The following is a 23,779-nucleotide window of genomic DNA, read 5'->3' on the forward strand; positions in this document are numbered from 1 at the left end:
GCTCTGCGATTCTAAGATTATTTTTAAAAACATCTGCTGGACAATCTCAACAGTTGCTGTGAGACTTCTGCAGAGACCTCATGCCATAGTTACCACTCCTCTGATCTGATTTTTAAAATATCAGGTTTTCAGTATCTATGGACACTTTCATGTCCTTTTTTTGTTAGGGTATTGTGTGGCTGTTCTTAAGTAGTGTTAAGAAATAGCAGAAACAAAACAAAAACATTTAGCAATATTGGTATCACTTTTGCTTGACACTCTCCAGCGTTTTTCTTCTATAAAGCAAACTAACATTTATTGTCTTGGTTTTTCAGGGGTAGTTTGCTATCCCTGTTGCCTACAGTCCTTAGACTATCACACTCTTTTTTTAAAAAAAAGCAACATGCGTATGCCATTGTTAAAGAAAATGGGGATGGATTATTAGTGTTCATCTTTATATAAAATTTGAGTATCATAATCAAATAGTATTGTGCCTTTGTTATCCACTCAGAATCTTAGCTAGTTCTTTATAGCAGAATAATGTATGAAATCTTAATGCCTCTTGATATAAATGAGTAATGAGAGATCTGTGATCACAAAGAGTTACGCCACCTGTCATGCCAGAAACTGCACAAACGAACAACATAAATGGATTTTGCATATTGTTTGGTCAAATACATAGTTTTCCCCCCAGGAATGCTGGTGTTGGGGGTATTGTCTGGTACAGTTTTCTTTTCCCTTTGTGCAGCTCTGCTAAGTCAGATCTTCTTTTCTACATGAAACTCTTATCTGATAAACGTACAGAGGAGGGAGGCTTCATGGTCATCAAATACCCCTGTCTGTTGTCCTGTTTACACATCACATGAAGTTGAGGAGTGGTCTGAGTACCATCATCTAATGGATGAAATTGTTTGCTACTGTTAATTCCACTCTCCACCCCACCCTTTTTTTTTTCTTAAATGAAATCTGGAACCAAATTCTCAGGGGACTACAGTGACTACAACAAGTGATATCTCTTATGTTTCCCATATCTAACAGAGACTTTAACTCAGTGGTTCTTAACCTTGGTTACACAGGTGTTTTTGAACTGCAACTCCCAGAAACCTCAGCCAGCAGAGCTGATGGTGAAGGCTTCTGGGAGTTGCAGTCCAAAAACATCTGAGTAACAAAGGTTAAGCACCAGTGCTTACTGATACTGCACCAGAGAAGTGCCTTGTTTGCCCTGTTCCAAAGAGAGATCAAAATCCATTCTTTCATAAACAGACAATTTATAAGATGTTTGTAGGTGCCTCTATGGCAGAGGTCCCTGGTCTGTGGCCATGGAGACAGATCTCTTGCCTCCATTCACAGGTGCCCCTCCCCCACGTAAGCACACCCCTCACTGCATGTGCGTGAGCATGCTCCACAAGGTGCGCCCTGCCCATTCGAGCGTGGGGGGTTGCAAACCCCCCCCCCTCGATACGGACCCCGCCTCCCCAACCGGTCCATGACTCAGAAAAGGCTGGGGACCGCTGCAGTCTACAGCACATTTGTCGGGAATCTAAAAGAGCAGCAAGTAGTTGAATAAATCTGGGGAAAGGAAACCCAGCCTAACCCTCTGGAAAACATGGAGGCATTGGCTTCTAGAGACTCAAAAACATTTTGGCTCTGGATGGTAAAGCATGTATAAGAAAGATCAGAACCAGGCCTCATGGATCAGTGCCAAATATGGCCAACACTGATACCACTCTAGATTCGGTTCAATATAATCTTGGTCAAGAGCCCTACCCCTACTTGTCTGCAAGTTCAGTCTTCCAAGTTAAAGGCTTTCCAGTCTACCAAAGGAGTGTGTTGGCAAGGCTACATATACCTCTTCATGTTTTTGAACACCTCAGGATTATTTATACAGAATTCTAGTTAGGATGCATTTCAGTAGAAATAGTTCCTTATGGATGGATTCTCCAGCGCTTATTTAAATTTTTTTTCCTCCTGAGAAAGACCATTTGATGACCCTGCCTGGTATCAACGAGGCCTTCAGTACCATCAGGCCAAAGTGACTTAAGCAATGTAAAGTAACTCTCTTGGTTATAACCTTTTAATGAAGTTTTCCCATTGAAGAAGCAGAAATCTTAATGCAAAGATCCAGAAGGAAATTGACCACACAACCAAAACAGGCACTGATCAGTATAGGCAACCGGAGTGCCAAAATGGGAAACAAACTTGAACCTTCCTGGACAAATGTTGGGAGAATTCTGATCATGGAGAAAGATATAAAGCAGGAGAGCAACTTGTTTAGTGACATGAAGCCAACTGTTTGGTCTTGTCTTTTACCAGCTCCATAAAGAAAGGCTTGCCAACATGTCCATATTTGTCTGTCCCATCACCTTATATTGAAAAGCACATGGCTCTGGCCTGGCTGGGAAGAGAGCCATCGAGACTACGGCCATCAGTAAACTGGGAGACCAACTTGAGTTTATACAGAGATTACACAGCCAGCGTGGTGTATAGAGGAGACAGGACACGGGTTCAACTTCCTCTGCTCAGCCACAGAAACTCCCTGTGGAGTGGCAAGAGTAAAATCACCAGATTAATATTTCACATGGGTTGAAAACCCTTTTGGGGATGCTGCAGTTTAATGCTATTTGTGTTCTAATTTCTACTGTTCATTGTATGTTTATATAGGTTTTAGCTGTTAACTGCCCAGAATAGTGCCTTTGCACTAATGAGACAGTAGATGAGTTAAGGTAATAAAAGTCATACGTACGTATGTACATACATAAACAAATTGTGCTTTCTTAATGGCCAAAGATATGTTTTGAAAACATCTTAGTAGTGGGGCCAGGGTACATGGGGGATCTTAAACCATGGCAGAATTTCCCTCATCATACCCCTTAAAGCAGCGGTCCCCAACCTTTTTGGGACCGCAGACTGGCTGAGCCTCTGAGGAAGGCAGGGGGGGCCCACAGCTGTGCGCAGCTGTGCGCGCTCTTGGGCACATGTGCAAAGCGGTGGGGCAGTGCCCGCCCGTTAGCCCTGGCGTGAGCGCTCCTCCACCCCCTCGTGCATGCACAAGGTCGCCTGCAATGTGTGCACCCTTCCCTTTGCAGAGCGCTCGGGCGCATACATGAAGGGGTGGGGGAGCGCTCATGCCAGCGCATGCACATGTGCAAAGCAGCTGTGGGGAGGGGAGTGCATGTGGGGGTGTGGGAGGTCTCTTTGCAGCCCAGTCTGGCTCAGGCCACGGACCGGCACTAGGCCACGGACTGGGGGTTGGGGACCTCTGCCTTAAAGAACACAAGGGGGGGGGTTGAGCTAAAAACATTTTTTTAAAAGAATTCCAGGATGCTAGGGAGCACATTAGGGCCCCTGAAGGCTGCATGCAAGGAACAACTTTGGTGAACCTACACCTGCAATTAATTTTTTGTGTGGAACTGAAAGAGTCCCATATTCTTACCTTATGTGCTCCAGTTATTACACCCTTTTCTTTCTGTTTTATTGTTGTGTGCCACCAAGTGGTCTCCAACATATGGCAACCCTATGAATGAAGGATCTCCAAACTGTCCTATCTTCAACAGGCATCCTCAGCTCTTAAAAACTCAAGCCTGTGACTTCCATGATAATCTATCTTATATTTGGTCTTCCTCTTTTGCTGCTGCATTCAAAATTTCCCACAATTATTGCCATTTCCAGAGAATTCTCCTTTCTCACATAATACGTCCAAAGTAGGACAACCTCAGTTTCAACATTTTTTGCCCTGAGAGATAATTCAGGCTTGATTTGCTTTAAGACCTACTTGTTCATCTTTCTGGCAATACAGGATAGCCACGAAGCTCTCCTCAGCACCACATTTCAAATCAATCCCTTTTTCTTCTTGTTGGCTTTCTTCACTGTCCAGCATTCATATCCATACATAGTAACTGGGAATACAGTACTGTGAATGATCTTGACTTTGGTCTCCAGTCTTCTTTATTTGTATCGGAGAGTTGCACAATTTAAAAATATGGACATATATAAATTATGGTAAAATTAAAACGTTCAGACAATTAGACTATTTTTGACCAGAAGTGGGCTTCCTTAATAGTGTTTTCTCAGCCATCTGTTAGAACTGTACATGCGGTGGGACATAAATTGCATGTGCTGACTGAATTTCTCCACTTCTCCACTCCCACAGAAAATTTCTCCTGCATCCAAGTAGCCCCATTTTACTTGATTATCCTTCAATCCCCCTACTTCATTTTGAAGTCTATTAAGTGACCTCTGGATGGTCCAGCTAGTCTTGTCCAGATAGGAGACACGCTTCAGCATTCATGCAGTCTCCAGTGAAACATCCTTACATCAGATGATGAGAAGAGACATATCTAGTATAAAGATTCCGAGTCTGTTTTCTTCATTTTTCTTTGCTGCAGTCTCCATTTGCATTGATGGTTCGACTAAGATATATAAAACATTCAACAATTTCAATGCTGAAATATTAAATTTTCGACTGCACATTCCTTGGGGCAGAAACCTGTCCTCTTGTATTTTGTAAAGTGCCTTGTACATGATGGCACAGTAATGACAGTTAAGAAATAAAAATGTCTGTTTACAGAATCTGTGCTCTGTATCTCTGAAACTGGGCTGCAGTCAGAAAGTGTAAGTGCCAAATACAATATTTTAGCCTTTTAACGGGCCACAACATACTTTGTTGTTTTGCTTCAATGATCCACAGTGATTTCTCCTCAGCAAGAATTTTTCAGTTCTTTTTAAGAAGAAAGTTAGCTCTGGAACATCCAGCGTCACCAAATCTTTTAAATAAAAAACCAGTATGAAGCCTCTAGGAATGAGGCTAACTAGTCCAATTTTTCGGTTAACTCTACTGAAAGTCATCTGGCTCCCCTGACTTTGTACATTTTAATTTATCTGTTTTTTATGGTTTATCCTTTATCTTCTATAATAAACACAATACTTACAGCTGCTGGAGAAGAAAACACTGTCTGAATGTAGACACATCTGTTGCAAACAACTCAAAAAGTATGGACCTGAAAAATTACAAAAGGGAAGATTTTTTTAAAATCTAGGAAAATATTGATTTTTAACAATTCCCCAAATTTCTGATGCCATCAAGCGTCCAAATTCTTTCACAGGGAAAACAGTGAAGGAAATCTACCATGGCTGATGATTTTAAAAAGCTAGAGGAGCAAAGGCAGGATGAGAATAGAATAGTAGTGATAAAGGAAGGCTGCATTGCAAAAATAAAAATGAACTTTTTAAAAGACAATGCAATCAGTTTTATTGTGCTGATTGTGCTTTTTAAAGTTCTCCTCTACTTCAGTCTATCACTTGGAATGGAAATATTATGAAATATTTATTTGCTTCATGGGATTCCTTCATGCCTTGGGCAAAATGGGTCTCCTGATTTAACTTTCTCCTTCAGACAAAAACACTTCTAAAATATATTTATGGAAGTTTTTATAATGTCAAAAACATTAAGCAAACTTTTTTTTTCAAAGCATAAACATGTAAGATGCAAGCAAATGAATCCATAATTACAAAGTACAGAATTTCCTCATACAGTGGACCCTTGATTTACAGATGGCTTGACTTACAGACTTTTTGAGTTACAGACTTCTCTGGCCGCAAAACTGAGGTTTGACTTGCAGCCTGAGAATTGACTTACAGACCAGAAAAAAAACAAAATGGAACAAAAACGGCCTGTTACGGGATTAATCGGTTTTCAATGCACTGTAGGTCAATGGAGACTTGACCTACAGACTTTTTGACCTGCAGCCACCGTTCCAATACGGATTAATTCCATAAGTCAAGAGTCCACTGTATACAAATACATAATGTAAGAAAGGCTCCAATAATTAACCTGTTAATTAAGTTAATAATCCTTCCAGAGACTTCTGTGTTTTTGTGGAGGACAGCGTGAAGCCCTACTCTATTTAATTTTTTTCAGTTGGTTCATCTGTTTTTTATATTATTATTATTATTATTATTATTATTATTATTATTATTATTATTATTATTATTATTATTATTACTACTACTACTACTACTACTACTACTACTACTACTACTACTACTACTACTACTACTACTACATCTTTGTGTGATATTGATACCCAGTTTATTTTCAACTCATATACCTAGAATAAGCAGACTCCTGACTAGGAGTGACTCTATTACTACATGCTCAAAGGTGCTCCTAGTTACTACTCCTTCACATCTTTCGTGGGTACACCATGATATTTCAAGAAGGAATTAAACCCCATTTCATATTAAGCCCCATGGAACAGAGTGAAGCGCTAGAATTGATTTAACACCCCATCTTTCTAATGGTTCAGGATACAGAGTGGATCATTACATGAATTAAAACAGCTGTAGCCGAAAACTGGTTACATGAGTTTTGTGGTGCACATGAGCCTCATGGCGCAGTGGTTAAACTGCAGTACTCGGCTCACGACCTGAGTTCAATCCTGAAAGATTCAGGTAGCCAGCTTGAAGTTGACTCAGCCTTCCACCCTTCTGAGGTCAGTAAACTGAGTACCCAGTTCATTGCGGGCAGGGAGGGTCTAATGTGCAGCCTCCATAATTATGTTTTCAACTGCCCAGAGAGTGCTTTAACCACTATGAGGCACCTTATAAGCAGAAGACTTTATAACATTGAAACACAAGCACTGAATCTAAATAATGTAGAAGCACAAGAGAAAAAGTATAAAACTCGCCGTTAAAAGACCCTCCTCCTCTGCATCAGGGGTCAAAGATCTGTTGAAGAGTTTTGTTTGATTGTTTTCAAAGTATTTGCATGCCAGCAGAAAGCAGGAGGGACACAGCCGGCCTGGCCGCCTTTCCTAAGGATTTTTCACAGCCTGAGGTTTGACACTGCGCTCCCCCCTGGGTTCTATGGGGCTACACTCTTTTTTTATCTTGCAAACCCTGTGAACTTTATAAAGATGTGTAAATCCTTGATTTTCTTCCAAACAACAGAACAAAAATTGTAGTAACAGAAACATAACCCAGACTGGATACTACCAAATATATACCTTTTAAGTTCCATTCGCTGACACTGGGGCAGCGCATGAGTTGCTTGTAGGGCAAAATGAAGTTATGCAAATGTCTCTTCAGGCCAAGAGCAAAATTCCAGACATCTCTGGCACCCAAAACTTCGCTTGACCCTCCAAACCTTTCTCAGTTGCAGGATCAAGCCCTGTAAAGAGAAAGCGGGCACCAACTTCACAGCCCCCTGACACTGTCTGAGACTTGCCTCCTCTTTGGCTGCATACTAAGCCTCCTTCTGCAGCCGTAAGAGACACCGCTTCACCTTCCCTCTTGATGTCAAGGCCCTCTATGCGTCCGGCATTGAAGAGTACCATCTACACTACTACTGATATCCAGATGAGAGGAAAACCTTTCTAGGATCCTCGACAAAGAGGCTACGTTCCTCCATTAACACCTGGAGCCCAACTCTATTATTGCTGAGGTTTTGCAGGCAAAAGTGGGATGACACATCGTAACACCTAGTAACAGAGAGGGGCGGAAACTAAACACCTTTGGAACATACATTTGGTCTACCACCGTGCTTGGGGTAAAGGTGGCTAATTATCAGGCAATTGTGGCAGTGTATCCTAGACATTTCTGCGACAAACTGTAGCCCCTCATTGATTCCCTGCCTGAGTACAAGAAAACGCTGGTGCCCAATTGACACCAAGATGCTACAGCCGTGGCAAAACAGGAGATGTACACTGCCTGTCACGTGACTGACTGTGCAGCCAAAAACATGACTGCTACATCCACAGTCTTTCTTGCTTTTCCCTTTCCCTTCTCCTCTCTCAGACGCCTCTGCTGCTCACAAGCCTCGGCTTCACCCCGTCTCCAGCGATAGTCCACCTCTTCCCTGGGTACCCGGAGTCTTTCCCATTCTCTGGTCCACGGATCCATTCCCAACCTCGGGATAATCCTTTCTCCTCCCTTTTATCTCTGCCGTCCCCGCCTCAATCTCCACCCTCTTTTTCCTACCCGCACAGTTTTACTTCTAGATCCCGAGTATTGGAACCCCTCTGTTCTTTCTTGATAGAGGATCGAGTTGGTGGAAGAGACGGCACTCCAGAGAGGGGCTTCTTTCCCTCACTTCCCTTCTTACACCCTCTGATTGTAGTTCGGAAAGATTGACGAGGGCAACAATTGAAAAAGATAAACAGGAAGAAACTTGATGCTTACTTACAAAGCCCTAAACGGTTTAGGACCTCGATACTTGATGGAACGCCTTCTCCCACCAAGATCTACCCGTGTCACTCGTGCAAGCCAGGAGGTGAGGCTGAGGAGCCTAACGCCGAGAGAGGCCCGGAAGGAAAAGACCAGAAATAGGGCCTTCTCGGCGGTGGCTCCTCGCCTCTGGAACAACTTACCTCCTGAGATTCGCGCGGCTCCCTCGCTGGGCATGTTCAAGAAACAACTAAAAACGCTGTTGTATAAGCGGGCCTTTCCAACAGAAAACTCCTGACGATTTTCTCTCTATTCCTTTTTAATTTCTATCTTTCTTAAATTGTAATGTTTTAAAATTTTGTTGTTGTTGTTTGTTGTAAGCCGCCTAGAGTGGTCTAATACGACCAGATAGGTGGGATAGAAATAAAATAAATAAATAAATAAATAAATAAATAAATAAATAAATAAACGGAAAAGCTCATGAAGGCTGTAAAAGACACGTCCTGTAAAATGTCTGAAGGCTTTGATCAAACAAAGAGATGAGCCAGTCTACTGAAATGAGCATCAATAAACTCCAAGATCAAATTTCAGGGGTCTCAGAGGAGCTGAAAGATATCAAAAACAAAATTAAAGAATCAGGGTTGAATCAGGTTAAAAAAATAAGCAGCTTTGACAAAAAAATCAATGAAACCAATAAAAGGTTGATCTACACGGAGGATAACGTCAGAAGGTCTAATATAAAAATAATGTATTTCCAACTGCAACACGGACAAGACCTCAAAAAAAAAAAAGAGATTATAGCTTGTGTTAACTACATAATGGGCACACAGCATCTGGTTGAACAGGACATAGAAAGAGCACATTTCCTGGGTAACCCAAAAAGCCCTAGAATTAGACCAGTGGTGGTGAATTTTTTTTAACTATACAAAGAAAGAACAATTTATGAGAGTAATTAAACAAAAACAAGGCCAGCTGGTCTATCGGTACAATAAGATACAGATCTTCCAGGATTTATGCAATGAATCTTTAAATTGGGAGAAAATCTATGAAGCCTGTCACAGCAGTGTTGATGGAAAACAACTTCAGATATCAATGGGGTCATCCTATTTTTTTGAAAATTTCTAAAGACAAGGTTCTTTTCAAAATCTACTCTTGCGATGAAGGTAAAGAACTGCTGAAGGCTTGGAAACTCTGGCAGAAGAGGAAAGTCAGGAGTCAACCCCAACTACAAGTAAAGAAATAGAAGGGTGAACCAGAAACGACCAGATTTCTGGAAGATGATGGATCAATGTTTTTCCCCCTTTTAAAATTTCTTTTTTTGTTTGTTTTTTATGTTTTGTTTTGTTTTTGTCTTTTCCTTATTTATCTATACTGACTTCTTTCTTTTTGATCTTTTCTCTTTCTCTTTTTTGTTTTTATATATATTTTACTGGTATAATTATATTAAATATACTAATTTTAAATAGTAAAAGCAATAACAAAACTAAAATTACTAAAAATTGAGCCTTAAATATTTTTTTCTAATGATTTATAATTAAAGGGAAAGAGAGGCAGGGAAGGGTTTTTTGCTTTATTAAACATTAAATAGAAATGCAAAAGCCAAATAAAAAGATCAAAGGCGAGGTTCTGGTTGTAGTTCTGCCGGACGGCAATGGCTTCTCCCCCCCCCCCTTTTGCCCATGCCAGTGGTTATGGTGTAAGACTATGGTGGAGTGGGAGAAAAATTATATGTTCACAAGATTGTCAGTGGTCAACTATTGGGTGTTGTCATGTTAATTTTAAGTTTTAGTTTATTTTTGTTAGTTTGGTGGGAGGAGAGGTTGCACATGGGACCTATTGGAAGGAGAACTTTTGAATTTACATGGGTAAAAGAATAAGACTTGCAATTTTAAATGTGACTACTGAAGAAAAACAAGGTGGACATTGTCTTTCTGCAAGAGACACATCAATCAAAAAATTTGATTAATGAATTAAAAATGAACAATATAGACATATATGAAAAATGTTTTGGAACTTCTAAATCCAGAGGTGTAGCAATTATAACGTGAATTTAAATTGGAAAAGGTAGTAAAAGATTGTAATGGTAGATATATAATAATACAAGGTAAAATGGGGTTGGAAGAATATACGGTACTTGGGTTAATTTATTTATGTATTTATTGGACTTATATACCGCCCCATAGCGCTACAAGCACTCTCCGGGCGGTTTACAATTTTAATTATACAGGCTACACATTGCCCCCCCAGCAAGCTGGGTACTCATTTTACCGACCTCGGAAGGATGGAAGGCTGAGTCAACCTTGAGCCGGCTACCTGGGATTTGAACCCCAGGTCGTGAGCACAGTTTTAGCTGCAGTACAGCGTTTTAACCACTGCGCCACGAGGCTCAGTGTTTATACATCTAATAATAAACAGGGAGAATTTTATGATACGGTTTTTAAAGAAATGGAAAAGGTAAAGAAAGGTTATGTTGTTATGGCAGGAGATTTTAATACGGTTATGGATAAGATAAAATAGAAAACTTTTATGGTCAGAATAATATTTATCAAAGAAATACAATACTGAGCAAGAATGTAAGAAAAAAGCAATTGAACAATGTTTGGAGAGAACTGAAAGGTGATGAAATCAGATATACTTATTCTTCAGCTGTACATAATAGTTACTCTAGAATAGATTTTATATTCACATCTCAAGATTTTACAGTATTTCTAAGATTGTTAATACTGAAATTAATTCCATTAAAATAACAGATCATACTTTGATCTCAATAGGGATTGAAATAAAAAAATTATAAAGACTCTAAAAGGTGGAGAATGGATAATAATATTTTACAGTACCCAGAGGTAACAGAAAAGATAAAGAAGGAATGGTTATGGACAATAAATTATGCAGGGGATGCTAAATTAGGTCTGTTGTGGGACACAATGAAAGCAATTTTAAGAGGAATAACGATAAGAGAATCCTGTAAATTAAAAAAATTAAGGAGAGAAATGTTAAAAAATTGGAAGAAAATCTGAAAAATTTAGAAAATAGATTTTTTTAGAAAGAGATGGAAGAATTTTGGTAGAAATTCAGGCTAAGAAAAAGGAACTAGATAACTTAGAAACAGAGAAAGTCCAGAGAAATTTGATGCATTTAAAGAGACTTTTTAAAATTTTAATAATAAAAATTCAGAATTATTAGCTAGAATGTGCAAATATAGAAGAGTTAAAAACTCAATTGGGATAATTAAAGACAGAACAGGTAAGAGTTGTAATACAATGAAAGATAAACTGAAGATTTTTCATGAATTTAAGGGAATATAGAAAATTATATGAGAATGTAAAAATTAAATTATTGGAATATGATAAAAGAATATTAGAGGAAGTGATTAAAGAACAAGAAAATGCTGAAGTTATCAATAAGCTGAAAAATGGTAGAACACCTGGACCTAATGGATTGGGTCCAGAATTTTATAAGCATTTAGGTTAAAAATATTTTATAACAAAATAATGGAAGGAGAGACAATGCCTGCTTCTTGGAAGCATTCATTAATTATTCTTATTCCAAAACCCAACAAGGATCAAACAGATCCGGGATCTTATAGGCCCATTTCTCTAATAAACCAAGATGGTAACATTTTTACTGCTCTATTAGCAAATAGATTAAATAGATTTATAGCAAATTATATTAAGGAAGATCATTGTGGTTTTATTAAGGGGAGACAAATGGAAAATTTAACTAGATGAGTTTTGAACATTATATATGAGATAGAAAAGGAAATAAAAGCAACTGTTTTATCATTAGACATATTTAAGGCTTTTGACTGTGTTGAATGGCCAACACTAAAACTTCTTATAAGGGGTTGGGGGTTTGGCAAAAAAGATTTATAGGGGTTATAGACCAATTGTATTCAGATAATACTTCAGAAGTAATAGTTAATGATGGTTTAACAGAACGGATTTTTCTAGGCCGAGGTACGAGACAAGGCTGTCAACTTTCACCAATATTGTTTTGTATGGTTATAGAATTGCTAGCTATAAGAAATGATGAATTAATTAAAGGATTAGGAAAAAGTGATACAATTAAGATTAATTTATTTGCTAATGATTCATTATTGACTATTAAAAACCTATTAGAAAGTATGGACAATATTAAAAAGAACTTAGAAAAATTTGAGGAAATAACAGGATTAATTATTAAGTGGCAAGAAACACAAATAACCATGTTTAATCACAATAGGAACAAGAAATGTTTATGAATAAATATAGTTTTAAAATGTGCAATTATATTAAATATTTAGGTATAAATATAGTTAAAATGACTCAAAAGTTAAAAGAGTAAAATTTTAATAAACTAAAACATGATATTAAAGATAAATCGCAAGAGTACTCTAAATTGAAATTATCGTTGTTTGGGAGAATCACTATGATTAAAATGAAAATATTGCCAAAAAATTATTTTTTATTTAGGATGCTCCCAATACAATTAGAAGAAGAAGATTTCAAATATTGGCAGGGATTAGTTAATCGATTTTGTAATCAAGGTTAAATTCTGGAATAAATAAAAGATATTGGAATAAAAAGGAGGTTCAGGCATGCGTAATGTAAAAAAAAATTATATAGCAAATCAATTAAGGTTTATTGGAGAGATTATATACAATAAAGAAAAATTAATCTGGTGGGATATGGAATCCTCAGAAATAAATGGGAATGTTAAAAATACTTGTTTAATGTAGTAAAAAGAAATACAATAAATCAGATTAAAAAAAATCCTTTTAAAGAAATATATTAAACATATGGAATAGATAGAGAAGCTCTGTCCCTCAACTTCACCATTAAAATTAGTGAGCGAAATAGAAAATTTTCCTACAAACTTAAAGGGTTTAATAGATTTGTTTGATAAAAGTGTTGCAAGATTGAAAGATTGGATGAGTAAAATGAGATCGAAGGAGTTGATTATGGTTAAACTTCAAACTAATAAACTATCATGGTAAAATTATATTCAGTTAGACACTTGAACAAATTATTGGTTGAAAACTAATGGAAAATGTAGAGAATGCACTAAGTATGAACAATTTCTATCATCACATGAAGATGTGCAGAAAGATGCTTTGTTGAAGGGAATAGTAAGTAGAATATATAATTTTGGAACAAGAGAAAATAGAGAGTGGAACAGAAAGTATGAAATTAATTTGGGAAAATGATTTAATGACAGAAATTAAAATAGAGGATTGGATAAAAATGTGGAAGATGAGAGTTTTAAGGTTAATGTTGATAAAAATAAAGGACTTTTAAAAAAACCTGTTTAAGGTGATATTTGACTCCTGTGAAATTGAATATAATAAATTCAGATTACTCGAAAGCTTGTTGGAAATGTGATGAAGAAATTGGTACATATTATCGTAGATGTTGATTATTATTTGAAGGAATTGATTTCTAACTTTATGACAAGTGCTAGAATATTAATAGCTGGGTTTCAGAAAGACAAAAATGATATTAAATTAGAAGATTGGTATGGTGAAGTATGGGACATTGCATTAAATGATAAATTGACTATTGAACTCAAGATAAAAAGAGGGGAAATAAGTTCCAATATTTTTTATGCTATTTGGGGTAGATTTGTTGAATTTGTATTAGTGAAAGGAAAGGGGAAAGCCTCTAAACAACAATCTATACAATTTTGGAAAGGACGTTTGTAATAAAAATATTATTCAATGGGGTCCCGTGGGTATGGGGTGCATGGTAGAATTTAGTGTTATAGTAAGCACCATTATTTGTATTTTTGTATTTGTTTTCTGTTTTAAAAATATTAAAACAAGAAGAAAAAAATATCCAGGCCAGAAAGCTCCAATTCGTCCTGATGGCTCATCTGGGAAAAAGGATAAGGCTAAACCTAATAAAACTAAGACACCTAAGAAATCAACACGAATAGATCCAGCTCAACCGGGGCCTCCATCACTGATCCTTGAGGAGTCATCTAGAGACGCCCCTGGCTCAATTTCAGATAGAGACGATCAAACTTTAACACTGGCTCAGGCTGCAGCTTCCATTACAAGCCTCTCGCCGAGTACTGTCCTATCTCCGGCTGATGTTCATTCCAGCCCAGCCTCGGCCCATTTGAGACCTAGATTATCAGGGCGGGCAATACCTATTCAGGTCTCTGGCTTGAAATCGTCTCACCAGTCTCCCCGCAAACGCTGGGCAGAGAGACGACACCTTTCTCGGTCCAATATGCCCCTCCATGCAGGAAAATTTACTGTTATCATGAACCATCTCGATACCCAACTCTAGATGACTATGGGGATCAATACTATGACTATGACCCCTACTATCATGAACACCAGACTGAGCATGTCTATTATGACAAACCAAGGAGGTTCTTTAATTACACTTCACTTTCTGCCATCAGAGTGGTATCATCTGCATATTGGAAGTTGTTGATATTTCTTCCGGCAATCTTAATTCCGTTTTGGGATTCCTCCAGTCCTGCCTTTCGCATGATGTATTCTGCATAAAAATTAAATAATCAGGGAGACAATATACAGCCTTGTCATACTCCTTTCCCAATTTTGAACCAATCAATTGTTCTTCATCGTGGTCTTCTGTGAATGCACACAAAGGGTTAACTCCAGCACCAGCGTCGGTCCTCTCGGAACATTCTCTAGCTGCAAGAGAAAAGTAACAATGTTTAGGACTACCCCTACTGCGCACGCCCAGCCTAACCGTCCCTCAGTTCCATTTTTCCGCCTGGCGGTTTGGAACCTCTCGTTCTTAGCTACATTTATATATCTTAAAATAATTAGACTATTTCCTTCGTTTTGACCTGGATCGCTATACGGACTACCCTCGTAATTTTCCTTCAAACTAGACGACATCGGACTCTCTTTTCTCTTGCCTCCCGGTTTTGACTTGGACTGATATACGGACTTCTTTGCATTTTCCTTCGAACTAGTCGACATCGGCATCTCCCTCTTCTACTTTCGGCTTCTCCTTGTCTCTACCAACCTATGTCCCCGTCCGGACCCTTTAGCAGGTGTGTGGTGTGCGATAGGAAAATCCCCCATCAAGACGGACACGATACTTGTTTGTACTGTTTAGGGGAATCGCACAACTCCAAATCTTGCCCACACTGCAAAGCTTTCACTAAAGCGGCGCTTAAGGCTCGCCAACAGCGCCTTAAACTTCATCTGTGGGAATCAACATTGTCTTCCACAGCGCCTTCAGAGGGAGAGATGGCTTCCACTTCCAGAGCAGCCCCCGTGCAATCGGTGGTTTCGAAAGTTTCAAAACTGTCGAAGAAGTCCGCGGCGCCTAAGTCGACCGCTCTTGCTTCGAACCCCGAGGCGCCAGCTCCCGCTCCACCTAAAGTAAAACCATTGAAAACATCGAAGGCCAAGGCATCCACAAAGCCAAAGGCGACGTCCCTTCAGTTATCCCCAGCCTCGGGATCGATCCCTTCTCCGATCCTCGAAGGGTTGTCGAGACGTTTCGACGCTTCGTCAGAGGCGGCCGTTCCACCTCCTTCTCGACGAATTGAGCCTGTGCTGCCGGCGGGAATACCATCCCCGACGCCGAGTCAGCTTGTTGGAGCCACTACAGGCTTAACTTCTGCCCCACATAGCCCATCTCCTGCGGGCCAGGGGTCGTCTCCTCTGTCGATCTCCTCCGTGCATTCGAGGTCGGGATCTTCACGAGACAAGTGTCCTCGCACAGCCGTGCGTTCGAGGTCGAAGTCCCCTCGAGAAAAGCGTCCTTGCACGGAGAGGCACCGTTCCTCGAGTCGGTCCCCTTCTACCGACCGCTCGAGATCGAAATCTCCTCGACGGAAACGGTCGAAAAGAAAGCACCGAGCCTCGACCCACTCCGACTCTTCCCACCGTTCGGGGTCGAAATCTTCAAAACATAAGCGTTCCTCCAGGAAGAAGCGCAGATCGCATCGACATCGTAGCAAACACCGGCGTCGATCCTCTTCTTCCTATTCTGCAGACTCGGACCGACCCAAACGTCGCAAACACCATCGACGTCGACATGGTCGCTCGAGATCCACTTCCTCATCTTCGACGTCTGCTTCTCGAGAGCGGCGTCATAAGAAGATCCGATACATTTACCTATCTTCTTCGTCGGAGTCGATGCGTCCTCAACGTTGACGTCGAATCATACGCGTCGGGGCCAAACCCCCTTCCTTACCGGTTGCCCCTTCAACGCAACCAGTGCCTTCAACGTCGGCGTCGACTGCGATCCCGTCACAGCCTCAAACAGCACCAGTCGACGCCGAGAGACCACCCCCAAAAAAGAAAAGGGATGTGTTCTCCTCAGATCCTGATGAAGTTTCCACTGAGCAATCCTCGGATTCTGAGCAAGAACAACCTCTGCCTCTACCACCTCAGGAGTTGCCTCAGGGAGACGTGGTTGTTTCAGACACTGGAGATCCTCACGCATCTTCTCCATCTGAGGATTTCTCTTGTTACTCCCAGATGATGACAAGGCTGGCAAAAACCCTTAAGCTGGACTTGAATCTTCCCTCACCTCCAGGTGAAGACTTATTTTTCGGGGACATAAAAAAGGATAGCACTGCTCCTCCCAGTATAGCCTTCGTACTAGTTGTTATGGAAACCATTAAGGAATTCTGGGCGCAGCCTTCAAATACTCCAAATGTTCCTCGTCGCACAGAGAACTTTTACTGAATTCATGGTACTGACACCCAGTTTCTACTGAAGCATCCAATTCCAAATTCACTGATTGTGGAAACAAGTTGCTCCAGACCCTCTGCCAAAGCTCACGTTACCCCAGTTGACAAGGAGGGTAAAAACCTGGAAATTATAGGCAGGAAAATATACTCTCTTATCACCTTGTTGCTCCGAGTCATTAATTATCAGACTGTGTTAGGGGCTTACCACAAGCAACTCTGGCTGAAGATCTTGCCAGGTCTGAAACTCATACCTGAAGATGTCCGGCAAGCTTTTCTGAATTCATATGAGGAAGCCCAGACAGTGTCCAAACATGAGCGCCTCTCTATCCGCCATGCAGCAGAGATCGCTGCTAGGGTACTTATGTCTGCCATTACTGTCCGAAGGCATGCTTGGCTACGCTCTGCAGACATACTGGACGATGTAAAATCTAAGGTTGAGAGCCTTGCCTTCGATGCTAGTGGCTTGTTCAACGAAAAGACTGACTCCCACTTAGAAGATCTCCACAAGGCCAAAAGAACAGCAAAGTCTTATTCTGTTCAAACTCAGTCTAGGCAGAGGAGGCCTCAATGGCGTAAATCTTACGGCCAATATCAACAATCTACTCAACAATATCGCCCTTATAAGAACTTACCTCAGCAACGTTCCGGTCAGTCCTCCTCTTCTGTTCAGGGATACCGGCCTCGTCAGTCTCACCGTCGCCAATCCTTTAAACCACCTGGGAGAAAGCAAAAGCAGTATCTTTGACTTTCATCCTCCCATACTGACTCACTTACCACCCACCACCCGTCTTCAGCCGTTTCTACACAACTGGTCTGCTATCACAAAAGACACATGGGCTCTAAGGATCATTCGATACGGTTACCAGCTGGAGTTTATAAAATCTCCTCCGCTAGGCTTCATAAATCGCTCCTCCTTTGATTCCTCGCTAAAGGAAGAAATCTCATCTCTCTTGGAAAAAGATGCCATCTGTACAGTACCACCACACGACATAAAAGACGGGTTCTATTCCCGTTATTTTGCTGTGTCAAAAAGAGGAGGAGGCATAAGGCCCATTCTCGATCTAAGGCTCTTAAATACTTACCTGCGGCCCAGACGGTTTCGGATGCTCACCTTAGAATCCATCATGCACCTGTTGAAGAAAAACAACTGGTTCGTCCTTATAGATCTAAAGGACGCATATTTTCACATCACTATCCACCCCGACCACCGCAAATATCTTCGGTTCATCTTTCAGGACACGATTTATGAATTCCAGGCCCTACCATTCAGTCTGTCCACGGCTCCCCGAACTTTCACCAAGGTCATGGCCCCAGTGGTGGCTTTCCTTCGTCTCAGAGGCATCCACGTCTATCCATATCTGGACGATTGGCTGGTGGTCTCCACGTCAGAGAGACAGTCCCTGAAAGACACAAAGTTCATCCTTCATCTCCTTCTCAATCTCGGCCTCACTGTCAACAGAGAGAAGTCCCAGCTCACCCCCTCCAAGACGGTGCAATACATAGGGGTCTGCTTAGACGCCATCATCCCCTAGAGAGAATACGCAAGATACAACAAGCCATCAGAAAGTTCCAACCACATGGCCGTGTGACAGCCCATCATGCCCAACATCTTCTCAGCCTGATGTCTTCTACCACGCCGGCGCTAGCACACGCTCGACTCAAGCTGAGGTCGCTCCAGTCATGGTTTCTGTCTCTTTTCGACCCCATGATAGACAGCCAGGGGAAACGTCTTCGTGTCACGCCGGAACTAGTCAGGCAACTCCAGTGGTGGGTATACACGCCTCACCTCAGGGTCGGCCGTCCTTTTCGTCCACTTCGTCTCACCGTCCAAGTCACAACGGACGTCAGTCCGTCGGGTTGGGGGGCACACTGTGCCCATCACACCATTCACGCCCTCTGGACTCCACAGGAGGCAGTGTTTCACATCAATCACTTGGAACTGCTTGCGGTCATCAAGGCGTTCAAGTCGTTCCTCCCTCTAGTGCAGGGTCACGGAGTTCAGCTAGTAACAGACAACACCACCACAATGCACTATGTCAACAAGCAGGGAGGAACTCGATCTCAGTCACTTCTGTACCTCTCCATCCTTCTCTGGGAGTGGTGCTACCGTCATCATGTTTATCCAGTGGCCATCCATGTGGCCACAGAGGACAACGCAGTTGCAGACACTCTGAGCCGACTTCAACACCAGACACACGAATGGGAGTTGAATCCTCTGGTCTTCCAGGACCTTTGCCAACGGTGGGGGACTCCCGTATTGGACGTTTTTGCATCCCCTCAGAATGCGAAATGCCCCATGTACGCATCCCGGGCCGGGCTCGGCCTACACTCTCTCGGAGACGCATTCATGATTCCATGGAATCAAGGTCTGTTGTACATGTTTCCACCTCTTCCGTTAATACAGAGGTCCCTAGTGAAGCTTCGACATTCAATGACTCCAGCCATTTTCATAGCACCCTTTTGGCCTCAACAGGTCTGCTTCCCCACTTTAGTCAAGATGGCTGTGGACTCCAGAAGTCTCCCCTTATGGCCCGATCTGTTGACCCAGGAGGAAGGGAAAGTCCTTCACCCGGATCTCGAGACCCTCCACTTGACGGCGTGGAAGATCGTCCCGAGATCAAGGAAGTGTTAAATAATGCCGTCAAGCCTTCCACGTCTCGCTTGTACAGATATAAGTGGAAAAGTTTTTTGAAGTTTACCCAGCAGAGGGATCTCGTTCCGTCCCCTGTCTCTCTTTCAACACTTTTACAGTATCTGCATTACCTGTTTGACTTTAACCTTACTCTTTCCACTATCAAAGTGTATTTGGCAGCTGTTGTCTTCTTCCAACCCAGAGACTCACCCTCTTCTCAGTTTTTCTGTCACCCTACAATTAGGACGTTTTTGAGAGGCCTCTCTAACCTTCGACCTCCTATTCGTCCACCGATCCTGCAGTGGTCCCTACATCTGGTCCTGCAGGCTCTTTCTAGACCCCCGTTTGAGCCCATGGCTACCTGTGACCTTAAACTGCTTTCTTTGAAGACATTGTTTTTGGTGGCTATAACATCCGCTCGCAGGGCTAGTGAATTGGCAGCACTTCGCTCTGATCAACCGTTCCTTCAATTCTTCAAGGACAAGGTTATGCTCTACTTGGACATTTCGTTTCTCCCTAAGGTGGTCTCGGACTTCCATGTGAATCAACCACTGATTCTACCAACCTTGTTTCCGTCTCCGGCTACCGATGTTGAACGCATGCTCCACACGCTCGATGTTAGAAGATCTCTGGCCTTCTATGTATCTAGAACCAAAGAATTTAGGCAGGCGAACAGACTTTTCCTCTGTTACTTTGGTCCCAAGAAAGGTTGTCCAGCCTCACCCTCGACACTCTCTAGGTGGCTTGTATCTACCATCGCTCTCTCCTACGAGCTTAACCACAGAGACCCTCCGGAAGGACTTAGGGCCCACTCCACCAGGGCTATAGCCTCATCAACTGCCCTACTTCGTGGCGTCGACCTGCCCGACATTTGCCGGTCCGCTACCTGGTCCAACACCTCTACCTTTATAACCCACTACAGATTGGACATGAGGGCAAAAGATGAGACGAGATTCGGGAGAGCAGTGTTAACATCTGTTCTTCAGTGACAGCCCACCATCCGGTTAGTAAGCGTGCTAGTCACCCTTTGTGTGCATTCACAGAAGACCACGATGAAGAAAGAAAGGTTACTTACCTGTAACAATGGTTCTTCAAGTGGTCATTCTGTGAATTCACACAATCCCGCCTGGCCTCCCCTCTGTATGTCTGTCACTGGTATCTCTAATGGGTTCAGGTACCTGTGGCGGACAAATGGAACTGAGGGACGGTTAGGCTGGGCGTGCACAGTAGGGGTAGTCCTAAACATTGTTACTTTTCTCTTGCAGCTAGAGAATGTTCCGAGAGGACCGGCGCTGGCGCTGGAGTTAACCCTTTGTGTGAATTCACAGAATGACCACTTGAAGAACCATCGTTACAGGTAAGTAACCTTTCTTTCCTTATCCAGTTCTAACTGTTGCTTCCTGTCCCACATATAGATTTCTCAGGACATAGGTAAGGTAGTCAGGCACTCCCATTTCTTTAAGAACTTGCCATAGTTTGCTGTGGTCCACACAAAGGCTTTTGCGTAGTCAATGAAGCAGAAATACTGTACAGTAAATGTTTTTCTGGAACTCTCTGGCTTTCTCCATAATCCAGCACGTTAGCAATTTGATCTCTAGTTCCTCTGCCCCTTCGAAATCCAGCTTCTGAGATTTCTCGGTCCACATACTGCTGAAGCCTACCTTGGAGGATTTTGACCATAACCTTGCTAGCGTGTGAAATGAGTGCAATTGTATGGTAGTTGGAACATTCTTTGGCACTGCTGTTCTTTGGGATTGGGATGTAAACTGATATTTTCCAAAACTGTTCATTACAGCCCCTTAAAAATATATTTAATCAGAGGTTTTAAAAAGGTGCTTTTGTGTACTACTTTCTTTGGTAGAGTTAGTAGTAAGGAACGCTGACTGGAGGGTTTGGGGAGTTGTTGCCCAAAACTGTGAGTTTTTCAGTCTCAATCAATATACAAGTGCAACCTGACAATGGGGAGGAATTCTGACAACCTTTACTACAGCAATGTGTGCTGTGCCTTATAATCCCTTTGGACCAGCTTCAACAAGTGGGCTGAGTCAGTGCAAGGCGAGCTGTAATTGGAATGGTCTATGTTTCAGCTGCATCTAAGAAGTACAGTACTTATTACTGTACTGCAGTTCTCTGCTACATAAATTCATAGCATGCACTGAGCATGTCTATACAGTAATTCTGGAGCTCCTCTGACAACTGCAACTATTTGGCCAGGGACAATAGTATCTGACCTGGGACTGTCTTTTGCAGTCTTGAGCGCACTAAAAGACAACTTCCACTTTTACTGTATAATTGAGCTGACCTTGGGGCTGACTTGTGGGTGTGAGAAAAGATACTTCTTAGACAGTTAGATTTGGCTTTAGGGCCTCCAGTCAGTAATAATTATTGTGGGATATTTATTTATTTTATAAGCAAATAAATAAATACTGTTAATTCATTTTTTAAATGAATTTAATGGAAAATAATTTATTTGACTTTATTTCATAATTCCTTCTAGCACTTTTTACTGCTATACAGTAGGGGTTCCTGACCTTGAGTAAACCAGGTGTTCTTGGACTACAATTCCCAGAAGTCTTCACTAGCTGTGCTGGCCAGGATTTCTGGGAGTTGCAGTCCAAGGTGATCTGAGTGACCCCAGGTTGGGAACTACTGGAGTATAGCAAGCAGTGGCAAACCCTGGATATGCATTTCAACATTTCAGCTCAACTGACAACCCCCCCACCCCCACCCCCACCCTCAAAATTTGGCAAATAACAATATTTGGATGCTTGGGGAAATGGGAGCAAGGAGGCTTTGAAGAAATCTGGTTGAGCTTGAAGACAGGAAGGGCTGTGTGTTTTGGGGTAAAGGCAAGAAGAATTTGAGGAAGTCTGGAATGAAGCAATGCTTCACATTCCTGACAGAAATTGTTAAGTGAAGATTTGGAACTACAGTACACCTCTCCCTTGGATTGCACAGGTAAGTGCAACCTCTAATTCAGCATCTTAAGGCTCACACATGGCACCATATGGAAGGAATTGTCAATCCTATAGAAGAGAACCCCAATAAGAGAGAACTGTCCTATGTATGTGTGTGAATCAACTGTTTATGCTTTGTAGCTTTGGGGGCACAAGAATTATACATAGCTTTTGAACTACACGGAGGTCCTAACCCTAGCATTGTTGAAGGGAGAATTGAACTAAGCTAGCAAGCTAAAGGGCAGTGTTAATTAAGGTTGCTAGGTCTACAGTTCTGGTCAGAATTTGGGCTACCATTTCTACTACATACTAACATATGTACTGTTCTACTTTAATTATCTATCACCATTGACTGTGTTGGCTAGGATAAATGGGGTCATACACTCCAACACCTAAAGACCCACATATTACAACACCTTAAGGATGGAGAACCTGCCTCCCTCTAGATCAGGGGTGTCCAACCTTTCACCTTCTCTGGGCCACATTAGAAGATGAAAATGTGGTTTGGGCCGCACATAAATTTGGTTTGGACCGCATGGGGGGGCATCCCTAGCCGTCCTCCACAGCCCCGCTCCAAGTGCGCTTACCTGCAGCTGCGATCTCAAACAGCAGAGGCTGCCAGCTTCGACTCCGGCGGCTTTATGGGGCCGGGAGGGGGTCCACCTATTGATGGAGATGGCACAATGCAGTCACACAGCCCCCCTATCCCCTCCCCTCCCCCTCCTTCCTTCCTTCCATCTCTCCCCCTCCACTGTTGTGACATCCCCCGGCCACATTCCGGCCGCAACTGCCGGCAGTGTAACTTGAAACTTTGGAATTTCTTTAAAAATAAAAAATTGCACTGGGCCGCATTATGAGCTGACCTGGGCCGCATGCGGCCCTCGGGCCGCAGGTTGGACAAGCCTGCTCTAGATATTGTTGGTCTACAAGTTCTAACTCATACAACCATTAGCCATACTACCAAGGCAAAGCATGATCATCTATTTATTTAAGATATTTTCATTGCAATTTGAGGTTGGGGGAAAAACACCAAAGTGACTTACAATACTTTGAACTTAACAAAATATAAGAAAATTCAACAGGTGAGAAAACAATTCTGCATAAAATTACAACTCATTCAAGGAGAGGAGACCTATCCTTTATTTTTTTCTCTAATGGAGGTGTTTTGTTTGGCCAGGCTGATTCCTCAGCAAAGAAAGAAGCCTAGCCTTAGTCCCATGATTTCCACAGCACCCGTCCTAGTACAATTTACTACAAAATGAGCATCCCAGCTTTAAGGGTCTATGCTCTTGACATGTGACTGGCTTTGACGCCAATACTCTTGCTGAAGGGGAAAAAAATTAGGATTGAAAAAAAAATATGAGGACTGAAATACCAG

The 23,779-nt window shown here is 41.8% G+C and overlaps 1 long non-coding RNA gene across 1 annotated transcript; it reads right to left on the bottom strand.

Annotated features, from left to right (window-relative positions):
• Positions 1-1,492: 1,492 nt before the first annotated feature.
• On the bottom strand, positions 1,493-22,799 carry LOC140703415 (uncharacterized). Its single transcript, XR_013539378.1, has 8 exons — positions 18,076-22,799; positions 17,895-17,942; positions 17,445-17,528; positions 14,493-14,788; positions 6,984-8,747; positions 4,908-4,976; positions 3,752-4,388; positions 1,493-2,515 (listed from the first exon to the last, which is right to left on the bottom strand). It is a non-coding gene; the product is annotated as an uncharacterized LOC140703415 (long non-coding RNA).
• Between the last annotated feature and the right edge of the window lie 980 nt (positions 22,800-23,779).

This window comes from Pogona vitticeps, chromosome 1 (assembly GCF_051106095.1).
Source record: "Pogona vitticeps strain Pit_001003342236 chromosome 1, PviZW2.1, whole genome shotgun sequence".
NCBI classification, from domain to species: Eukaryota; Metazoa; Chordata; class Lepidosauria; order Squamata; family Agamidae; genus Pogona; species Pogona vitticeps.